General features: G+C 27.8%; 1 long non-coding RNA gene across 1 annotated transcript; it reads left to right on the top strand.

Annotated features, from left to right (window-relative positions):
* Window positions 1-2,873: 2,873 nt before the first annotated feature.
* Window positions 2,874-11,514, top strand: LOC111028561. The gene is made up of 5 exons (XR_002603916.1): window positions 2,874-3,157; window positions 3,260-3,464; window positions 8,995-9,077; window positions 9,160-10,468; window positions 10,530-11,514. It is a non-coding gene; the product is annotated as an uncharacterized LOC111028561 (long non-coding RNA).
* The last annotated feature ends 30 nt before the right edge of the window (window positions 11,515-11,544 follow it).

Below are 11,544 nucleotides of genomic sequence, written 5' to 3'. Positions count from 1 at the left end.
TGTTTGAAAAATAAAACATTCTAACAGTAGGTATCTAGTTTTTTTCATACTTTTAAATAGTGAAATATTACCATATTTCACAGAATTATTAGATAAAATATTTTTCAGGTGTTTACAATGATTGCTTTCACACAAAATGTATTAAATATTTATGTTTTAAAAGTGCCACCAACAACAATGAAAAATAAAGTAAATTTCAAAACAAACATGATGTAAAATATATGCATAATTGTGGTATGAAAATCAAATGTTACAATATTTTTTCATTGTAAATTACAAAATGAAGAATACAAATCATAAGTTGACTATTATGTTATAAACATTCATGCAGGTGAATGAACCACCACCACTTATACGGGATCTCGTGGTACAACCTGGACAGATGTATCATAGCGATTGAGGCCAGAGCAACTTCTCGTCACACGCACATAGGCTATTATTTATACACTTGCCATATTTTCTTCTTAATATACGTTATTCTTCAGTTCAATTTTTTACTTGTTTGATTTCTCCCAAAAGCTTACGGCTTTGTAGCCTTTGAGATTACGCACACAACAACATTAACTTTTATTTTAGCCTTCAAATATTTTATCCGAACTGTATAGTAGATGAAAATTATGCTGTATGCTAAAATAAACGAAAAAAATGTCATGTGTAATGCATTTCGGACACAATATTTTCTGATTTTTTATGTGCTTATTACCATTATTGTAATTAACTCGACCCATGGAATCGTCGTCCCCTCCGTTCCACATTCCTCGACCGAATAACAGCATGTAAATGTTCTATTAATAAATCATCACGCAATGTTGGTTAATGCACACTACCAACACCCAATAACAGTTAAAATTTGAACCAACGAGAAAAATGCGAGAAGAAAAAAGTCGATTGAATTGCGGTTCAGACACAATATTTTCTAATTAGTATTCCCTCCGAGCATTGTAATTACCCCGATCTTAACAATGCTGATATCGATGATGAAGACTGTGGTGGCTGTGATTGCAGCGGTAATGATTGATGATGTTTTGTACTGGACACTTTATCATCATTGTATAGTCAGAATCAGAGCTGGCTCTTTGACAGTCGTGGCTGTTTCTATATATTCCTTTCATTTTGTATGTAGTGAACGTAAGTACACTTCGACACTTCGATAAATTAAAGAATTAATATTTTGTTTCTGATGTGAAAGTAGAGTGATGTGTAGTTGTAATTAAAGACCGGATTTAGTATACACAGTAACTGTATATGACTTTTATTATGACTAATAATGAAAAATTAATTATACAACATTGGATATTCAATTGTAAATTAACGATTTGTCATAAATCATTCTTTGAAATTTGTTATAATTCAAAAACAAACGATCGTCGATACTTGGAATTTCCTCCAAACATTTGCTTTTTATATGAAAGATTGAATTTTAAAAAAAAATTCCTACTTGATAAGTCATTAGAAATGCATAACTATATATAAGATATAATTATTTATTAAATTATCATATCGTAGGTGCTAATCAATAGTGTTTGTTTATTGTTTATGTTGTTATTCGCAAATCACCAGTATTTTCATATTATTTTTTATCATTTTATATCGTGTATTTGGGCCTTAAAATATTGCGAGATCGAAAAGTGGTGAATAGTCATAAAACTGTGCTCGCAATGTAATCTTGTTTATCCATTCAAAAATATTAACATTTTTAAAATCAGACATTATTGGGTGTACTTACATTTTGTTTTTTTCATGCGTGTAACTAATACATGTCGACAAAAATATTTTGAATATTATGATCTAATGGCTAAATTACATGACGTGAATGCAGGTGCGTAATATGTATTATGCTGGCTCTTGGTGGAGAGTATGCACAAACTAATGATAATTTACTACACTCAAAAAGACGATCACTGGCAGTGAGGAACGAAATAATTGCTTAAACACCACCCCTTAAAAATGACAATTGGCCTGGAGCTTAATAATATTGTGAAATCTCGAAGAGTAGTGAATAGCGTGATTTGGCTGTTTCTGGTGTCTTGCTCTTTACTTTACAGCATGAATTGCGGCAATGAATTTACAGAGTAGGTTCTACTCTGCATAAACAACTCTGTAAGAAAAATGTCAAATATTTTGTCATACCAACAATATTCACAAAAAACTAAAAAGTTAGTCTCAAGTGATTCATAGGTACTCAACAATTGTCTGGTATCGGTGAGCGAGTCGTCATTAAAGGTTTTGTTTTATTTTTTCAAACTTCAATATTGTAAAAATGGTTAAGTGGAGCGGATTATGAAAACTGATTGTAATTAAAAATTATTACCTTCTCCTCAGTAGCCGACTGTGTAATCCAAATTGTTAAATAAAAATGTAAATCTTTCAAATCAGAGTAAATATTTAAAAAGATGCTTTATAATATGAACTCTATAACAACAAGTAAATACTATAAACTTTAAGAATATATTTAGTTATGAGTGTGTTACAAACATACAATTTGGTATTTACAATTGAATATAATAAGTAATTAAAAATTATGAAAATTTACCAAAAGGCAAAAACCAAAATGTAGTTTTCTATTTTGTTATCAGTTGTTTTGAAGAAGGTAGAGATAGCAGACCGGTTCGCTGACTGTGTTTCTAGTCTTATAATGCCATTTAGTCCTATAATTCATTTATATTATAAACCGGGTTAACTCACGACAGTATCAACTGTGTAAACAGTCGTTTTGTCCCCTTCAATTGTTAAGCTGGGACAGTTTACCCCAGGGAGTTATAGACGTACCTCCATAATTTTAATATGATATTGACATTTTAAATTTAGAATAAAAAGCGATTGAAGTATCGAAAAATAAATAATTATGCAATTGCCTTTGAATTCTTTTTTCATATAGTTAATTCCTAATTTAAATCGTATTATTTTTTATTTTTAACCAAACGTCGTATCTTATTGACGTGGAAGAAACATCCGCGATTCCTATGATTTATGTTTATACTCCTTGACATACAAGCTCCTTGCGACGCCGAGTTCCACCCTGGCATTTTTCTCGTCCCGCGACGTGTACAACGTCGCCATTGCGTCGTGCGGACAACTCGATTTCTCCGCTCTCAGACTACTTTTTATTTGTCATGTGACGCTTGACTCGTCTCAACATCAACCACCCTAAAATAATGTAAGTATTACACGTGCTAGAAACTGTGGATTTGTTTTTACTTGTTATTGACATGGAAATATTACATTGTGGTTTTAAAATTTAAAATTATTGATATTTCAGAATAATGTAAGGAGATATTACAGTCTATACATTACACTCGTTTATATCCCGCTTGTCATCTTCTAAGGTCAACTCTTTTTAAAACTGCAGCCTTCGTAGTCTTAAACGATTACTCAGAACATTGCTAAAACCAAACATGCAGTCGAACGATGGACGATCAAATTCCCGATTCATCTGACGAGTTCACCCATAATGTTAATAACGAGTGAGTACAGTCTTACTAAGTGCACATTAACTTGAAAGTTACGTCCCAATATCATAATATACAGTGTGTATGTAGACAAATTAGAAAAATGTTTCAATCACATTAAATCGCTTTACCTTAATGTCAGAAACAATATTTTATGAAAACTATAAACCTGCATTATAATGGTAACAGTATCATTAAGTATTTAATGCTCTTTATATTATCCCACAGAGCACATATATATCTATTCAATATTTTTAATAAATATTTAAAAAAAAATTATATACTGTGTTAATGTTAAATTTCCTTTGGTCATAAGTTTTTAAATATTAATTTAATTATAATAAACATTGTTTGAACCATTTTGCATCTCACGATTAATATTTGGAACTTACATTGAATAAATATTTTTTTAACGTTTATTTAAAATGTAATTAATGTTTAGTTTCTATAGTTTATGGATTTCAAAATATTTCAAAATACATAATAAATATTGTTTGAACCCTTTTACAATAATAATTGTTAAAATTGGATATGAAATTAATATCAGATACCAACATTTCATAAATACTTAATTTTCATTAGTAAATATATAAAAATGTATTATGATAATGATCTATGTAACAAGATAATTTAACACAAAAAATAAATAATAATATATATAAATATAAACATAAAAATAAACAACAGAATAAATGATCATGGCTTTATATTTTTTGTAATTTACCTACATTAAAAATTCATATATTACCCATAGTATTAACAGATACATCATATTTTTATATATACTATAGGTATGTAAGTAAATAACGTTATATTAACATTAAAAAAAGAACAAAGTAATTACTAATCACAGGAATCATTATCTAATTTCTAATATCTATTTTTTTTGTATACTATATTCCCATTCAAATTTTCATTTAATTTAGATTCATTAAATTGTATAAATGCTTGAAAACTGTTGATTACTTGCTCTGAAGGTTTCTCAATATGTTTCTTAACCATTTTTTTAAAAACTTCATGTAATTTTCAAAAGGAAAACATGAGCACTTAACTAGGAAACCAAGGGTATATCTAACTTAATACTTACAATGTCCGAAATTCTAAGCACATATCACAAATCACAATGCGAGTTCGGTACCATACATTGTGAAGGCTACAATGTGTAGTTGTTCGAAGGACACAAATTGTATAGTTTGCATAATGAATTATAGGTACCCACAAATATTCTAATGTGATATAATTGCCAATTTTTTAGGGTCGTTATATCAATTATTTTAATAAATATTATTTACTATAATAAAATTTAATTTAATTCGTCAATCATACATGAAATCTCAATGAATCTGCATTAAAAACTTCTTATCAGTCAATTTTCCGTTCTTATATTGATTATGCACTCCTTATCTGACATCTATACTCAAAAACTCAAATTCAACAGAAAAAAATAATCTTAAATATAGTAGTACAAGTGTAGTACATATAATATAGTATAGTACAAATAGTACTCTAAGTCTCAAAATATTCACTAAATGCTTATAATAAAATTTTCTAATCATAGTATAATTTATACTATAACTCTAGTAGGTAACATTAAACTACTTAATAAGAGGTAACACTTTTTTGTACATAATCCATATTTGATTTCTATGATTCACACAATTATTAACTAATAAAATAGGTTAGTCTTCAGAAGTCAGTCAACTTATTGTGCCAAACATAATAAACCTTAATGATAATCATAATTGTCACAGTATTGAGCTGGGTTCATGATGGTGACAAACTTCAGGTTCGAGGTAAATAGTCTTATGAAATGTATCACCACTTCTGGTACTTTCTACATAACGACCGTGATGGATACGTAAGCCTAATGCTATTTTCAAAATGCAGAATGTTTTACGAGACATAGGTAGGGACTTATGAAGCCAACGATCACGTTCGAGATTGAAATAAAACACGTTAACAGACCGGATTGAAGCCAACGCCGTATCGAAAAAATCACAACATCTAGGGACGCTACTGCGAATTTCAATAAAAAATTTTATTTCGTTTCCGTAGTTTGTCAATATATTACATAAATAAGTTAGGTTCTAAGTTATATTAAATTAGAATAATTGTAGTTTATTAATCTGCTGAATTTTATAAATTAATAGTGTTAATACTTACTTTTTTGAGGATTATCATTTTGGATTTTTTTTTTGTTTTTAATATTCCTAAAACGCACAAGTGCACAACTCACTAATACAAAGCACAAGAGAGAAAATGAGAAATAACTATTGATGAGTATTATGCATTTGCGACAGTAAGTTACCAATAGTGACTAGTGAGACAACTCTCGTGTTAATGATACGGGACGCAGAAAATAGCGCTCGCCGTTACGGCGGTATACACTAATAAATTGATAGTAATTCTGGTATCCAGTCAATAGATAGCGGATAGTTGATAGCGGTCAATTTATGGCGAGTAAATTGATGGCGAGCGACTTTTCATAGTATGATAATTTGTATTATAGCGTACTGAATAAAACTGACAAACCAAAAACCGATAAAATATAATTTATATAATTACTTACAAGTTATTACCACGTCCTTATTAGTCATTAATCATTATTGACTGATTTTGTTACATATACTTTTTTACAGTAACTTTATTTCTATCACCCTACTTTTTGAATGAAAAAATCATGTTAGTTAATGTGAATGCAATTTAAATACAAAAAATTAACGTAACGTAATTTTATTAAATTTCAAAAGTAATTTACCCAATACTATCAAGTCTATACTATACACACTACCTATAAGACAAATATTTGGTCGATTTCTATTATAAATATTATTATAACTTTAAAATAATTCATTTTGTTCAAAAAAATGTAAAACCTTTTAACTTTTATGGTAATGAAAATCATGGTTTCAAAATGTTATAGAATTACTAATCACTAGAGCACAGGACTTGTAGCATTTGCATATTTGTTTTACACAGTCACAACGATAGCAAAATACAATAAACCAATTGGTTTCATGCTCTCATAGAGTTAATTTTAAAATTTTATTTTACATATTAATGATTTATTTTGTATTCAGAGCATATTTCATCGATTTTATACTTTTTGAGACATATTTTTAATGCAGTTAATAATTTTATCAATTTGTTCTCCACTAACATTTTTATTTTAAATAATACAACCTTAAATAAAATTATTTTTGAATTTTTGATTTTTGTCGTATAGTATAGTTTTCGACTAGCCCCAGGGCCAATTTTTCCTAGAAGAATGATTTTATGAATTATAATAAAATGCAATACTTAAAGTTGGAAATTATGGAACAAATAAAACTGGTTCAAAATTATAAATTAATTTAAATAAAATAAATAAAATATTCTTGATTTCATTTTTAAAAAGAATATTCTGTGTATTTTTTATTTTGCATATAAATACTTATTGTGAGTATTCAAATGCATATTTGTTACATTTAAATGGTTACAAGTTCTCTGCCCTACTATATATATACTGTATACTTGAAATTTGATGGATATTACAATAGGTTTTATTTTTCTTTTAGCATTAGCTATCTGAATTTCTTTTTGAAATTCCAGAGTTTTACTAATAATTACTCAAAAAAAAAAAAAAATTATTATTCAAACAGTGTTACTTATTATTTGTGCATGCTACTTTTAACAACTGTAAATTTTTTATAATATTTTACAAATGATACCTTTGAACGGTGTAACCATTATACAATTCTTTCAAATGTTTTAACAATGAATTTAAATTATTACCGTTTCTTTTGTAAATAATAACATATAATTCACTTAAATATCATTTATTATTTTTTTAATTTAAATTTTAAATGGAGTTATGCTCATTTTAAAATGTACTAGTATTGAACTGAATATATAAAAACTACTAGTAGAAAATTTGATAATACGACAATTCACTCTAATACTGAACAATATGGTTAAATATAATATTCAGAATGTACATTCTGCTATATTTTCATTTGAGACAGCCTGTGGCAGATAGGTCTATTTTCTGTAACCGGAAACCAAATTCAAGGGCCTCGAAAATTGTATACCCGTTTCGTTCACATTTCATTTATAAAATATGTGTATCTTCTATCTCTCATTTTATTATATTTAAATGAAACCATACAACATTGTGAGAACATTTTTCATTGTCTATATAATTTTATTCTATAAAGAATAAAATGTTATAAATTAACTAGAGGTATTACTACCAATTCTTTTATAGTTTAAGCATATATGCCTTATCTTCTCTATCTGACTCTATTTTAATATTTTCCTCATATTCATCCCTTACTCAATTTCTTTTTAATTTTTGTCAAGTAATTATACTTTAAAACAAAATGGTACATGAGATATATTTGGCTTAAATGGATACTTTTTAGTGAATACGCTGGTAAAGGTTGGTCAACACAAAATTATATTATATTAAGCTTATAAATATGTTTCTTTTTCAAAACTTACTAACTTATATGTTGGATGACTGAGTCAAATATAATATTACGCACATTTACTGTATAAGTATGCAATGGATCATTGATTGGGTCAGTTGATTCATGCGTAAATTCGCTTAAATTTTCAATTTTCTGGATAAAGGTGTTTTCTACTTTATCTCCATGACTTTTTCAAACCATTAAGAGTTTAGGTTCCAATTTGGTGGACAAAAGCAAAATTGCCATAAATTAATAAGATATTTAGATGAGTGTGTAGTTTTTGTAGAAATCTTAAATAAATTTGTGATATTAAAATTGTTTCACAATTACACAGTTCTTCCATACAACCATTAGCTTAAATACGTACTCATGTTTAATATTTAATATTTGTACTACCCCAACTGCATGTTATATATATTATATGTACTGTGTAATGTGAATGTCATATTTTATTAATGTAAGCTAAAAATTAATTACTTAATTATTTATAAACCAATAAAATTAAATAGTTTCTAATTGTATATAGTTCAATGTTGTTATTGTAGTATTTAAATCATTTAAAATATAAAATACAGGTTTGGGACACAGAGTGGGGGGGGAGAGGTTCTAATTAATTACAATTTTAAATATCTTAGATATTTCAATAATTAAAAAATATAAGTATTTTCAATTATACCTTTGTTGATACTAAATGTGACCAACCCATTAAAATCATCCAGATAAAATATCAGAATGATATTTGGATTTTTGGAGAATACAAAAATTAAATGACTAAAAACCCAAAACATCTACTTACTTCAATGATTAGAACTATACTCAAAGTGTTGAGTACATACATAGTATCTAATTGCCAACAAAGTCCAGATTAAGATTCAATTATATAAGATTTTTTTTATAAATTTCTAAATTCTCAAAACTATATAAAGCAATTATTCTTGTAACATGTATAGTTAAAAAATTGTCTTTTTTATTTTTAGTTTGAAATATTTTTTGAAATTTAAAAAACTAATGAAAAATAAAAAAATCATTGCCCATTTATGAACCACTGTTAAGTATTCAATGATGGCTATTATTATAAATTATTTATTTTTCAGAAATTATACAATACACAATTGAACTTGGAAATCACTATTAATTTACACATCAATCATAAATTCAAAACTTAAATTAAGCCAAAGTAAGAATATATTGCATTAGCTATTTTTAAATTTATCAATAATAACATAATAATGGATTTATGTTTTGTGTGTATTCTTAAGGTTCTGTCAAATCATTTATCTATGAGAAAAATTGTTCGGCAGTAGATGCAGCATTTCAAACTACTATGGAGCAGCAGCAAACTCCACAAAAATCAGTTGATGACTTGGAGCACATAATTGGACGTTTAAAGAATGATTACTCATTTCCAAGGAAAAAATAGATTAACTTGACAGAAATATTGACAATATGTGTGAACAAAATAACAGGATGAGTTTTCATTGAAACCGGATTGAACAAGTACACACTATAATTGCAATCGAAAGGAATTTATACAAAGTCTTATAAAAACAGCTCCTATTTTGAAATACATTTAAATAAACCATGACAAATAGTCGTGTTCAATAGTAAGCTTCGTAAGTAGAGAGGTTTTAAGAACACTTTTAGTTGAGAAATTCACTGATAATGAATTTTTTCAATTAATAATGAATAGATTAATAACAGAAAACACGAGAAAACCTACTATTATAACTGGCAAACATTTTGGTACAGAACATGATATCACTGCTTATGAAACTCTAGATAGATTAATCCGTATTTGTTAAATTTCACTTGGAATGTAATAGCTAATTATCTACTTGATAATAACCATATTGAAACAATAATGCTTATAGATGACCCAGTATATCCGAAGATTACAATGGATCTGTGTACAAAGTTCCTAGAAATTGTTGCTGAATCGAAACTTTAGATAAAATTCAAATTCACCATAGACAGTCATATAGAGTATACTCTTTGCAAAGTGCTACTGAACCAGTTTTCTTGTAAAGTAATATTTTTGTTGCTATTTATAATTTGAAAACTTGATAAAAGAGAGTGTGATTGGAGAAAACTTGAATACTCTAAGCACAGAATTAAAAAATATTGAAAAGTCAAAAGTAAAAAACTAACAAAACTTTGACAATAAGTCTCAATCGGAAACAAAATTACCTAAGGCCAAGTACGACAAGACCGCTATCGAAAACACATGAATTTAAAAGAAAATGATGACAAAATGGCTGTTGTTACTGAAGAAATAAATTATGTTGATTTATAAGTAGTCTAAGTCAAAGAAATAAAAGAAGAATCTAATCCCCCCAAGAATGCTTGTTCTACATTACAAGAACGAATTAAGAGCCTTCAGACTAATGTGTATTATTTATAACAGCAGAAACCACATTAGAAACTAATTACTTAGAGAAGAGAGGTGAAAATCATCTGGTCATGAGATATAGGAAGAAGAAAATGGATTGGTGCTGAAATTACAAATACCAAAGGCCAGCTCAAAATTAATCCACATCAACAAAATGTGGTATTGTGATGTTTGATAACGTAAGTACTTTGTGAGCGTTCGACGGTGGGCGGACATTTGTAACAGTTTCTTTGATTTTAGGATTATGGAGGAACGTGCAAAAACCATTTTAGTCCAATGATGAAGATTATGTACACAATATGGATAATGTTAAGTGAATAGCAACTACTCAGCTGTTTATTTCAGCTATCGAAAATCGTTATGTTACAACAATTTCATATTCCTCATCTCACCCACAAGATATATCACACATACAAAATCCTAATAATTTTAAGATAAATAAGTTTCAGAACCTAGATATTAAAACTTAGTGTTTAGTTTATACTGTTGTAATAGGTTATTTAAGTAATTAGATTCTAATGTTGTTTCAACTGTTATAAATAATACATTCTAGTCTGAACGCTCTTAATTCCTACTAATAATGCAGAACAAGCATTCTTGGGGGGATTAGATTCTTCATTTATTTCTTTGACCGTGACTACTTTTAAATCAACATCATTTATTTCTTCAGTAACAATAGCTATTCTGTCATCATTTTCTTTTAAGTTCATGTGTTTTCGATAGATGTCTTGTCGTACTTGGCCTTGAGTAATTTTGTTTCCGATTGAGACTTATTGTCAAAGTTTTGTTAGTTTTTTACTTTTGACTTTTCAATATTTTTTAATTCTGTGCTTAGAGTATTCAAGTTTTCTCCTATCACACTCTCTTTTATCAAGTTTTCAAATTATAAATAGCAACAAAAATATTACTTTACAAGAAAACTGGTTCAGTAGCACATTGCAAAGAGTATACTCTATATGACTATGTCTATGGTGAATTTGAATTTTATCTAAAGTTACGATTCAGCAACATTTTCTAGGAACTTTGTACACAGATCCATTGTAATCTTCGAATATACTGGGTCATTTATAAGCATTATTGTTTCAATATGATTATTATCAAGTAGATAATTAGCTATTACGTTCCAAGTGAAATTTAACAAATACGGATTAATCTATCTAAGAGTTTCATAAGCAGTGATATCATGTTCTGTACCAAAATATTTGCCAGTTATAATAGTAGGTTTTCTCGTGTTTTCTGTTATTAATCTATTCAT

This window comes from Myzus persicae, unplaced genomic scaffold (genome assembly GCF_001856785.1).
Source record: "Myzus persicae strain clone G006 unplaced genomic scaffold, MPER_G0061.0, whole genome shotgun sequence".
Lineage (NCBI taxonomy): Eukaryota > Metazoa > Arthropoda > Insecta > Hemiptera > Aphididae > Myzus > Myzus persicae.
The sequence above is the reverse complement of the archived record's forward strand: the minus strand, read 5'-3'. Positions and strand labels throughout refer to the sequence as shown.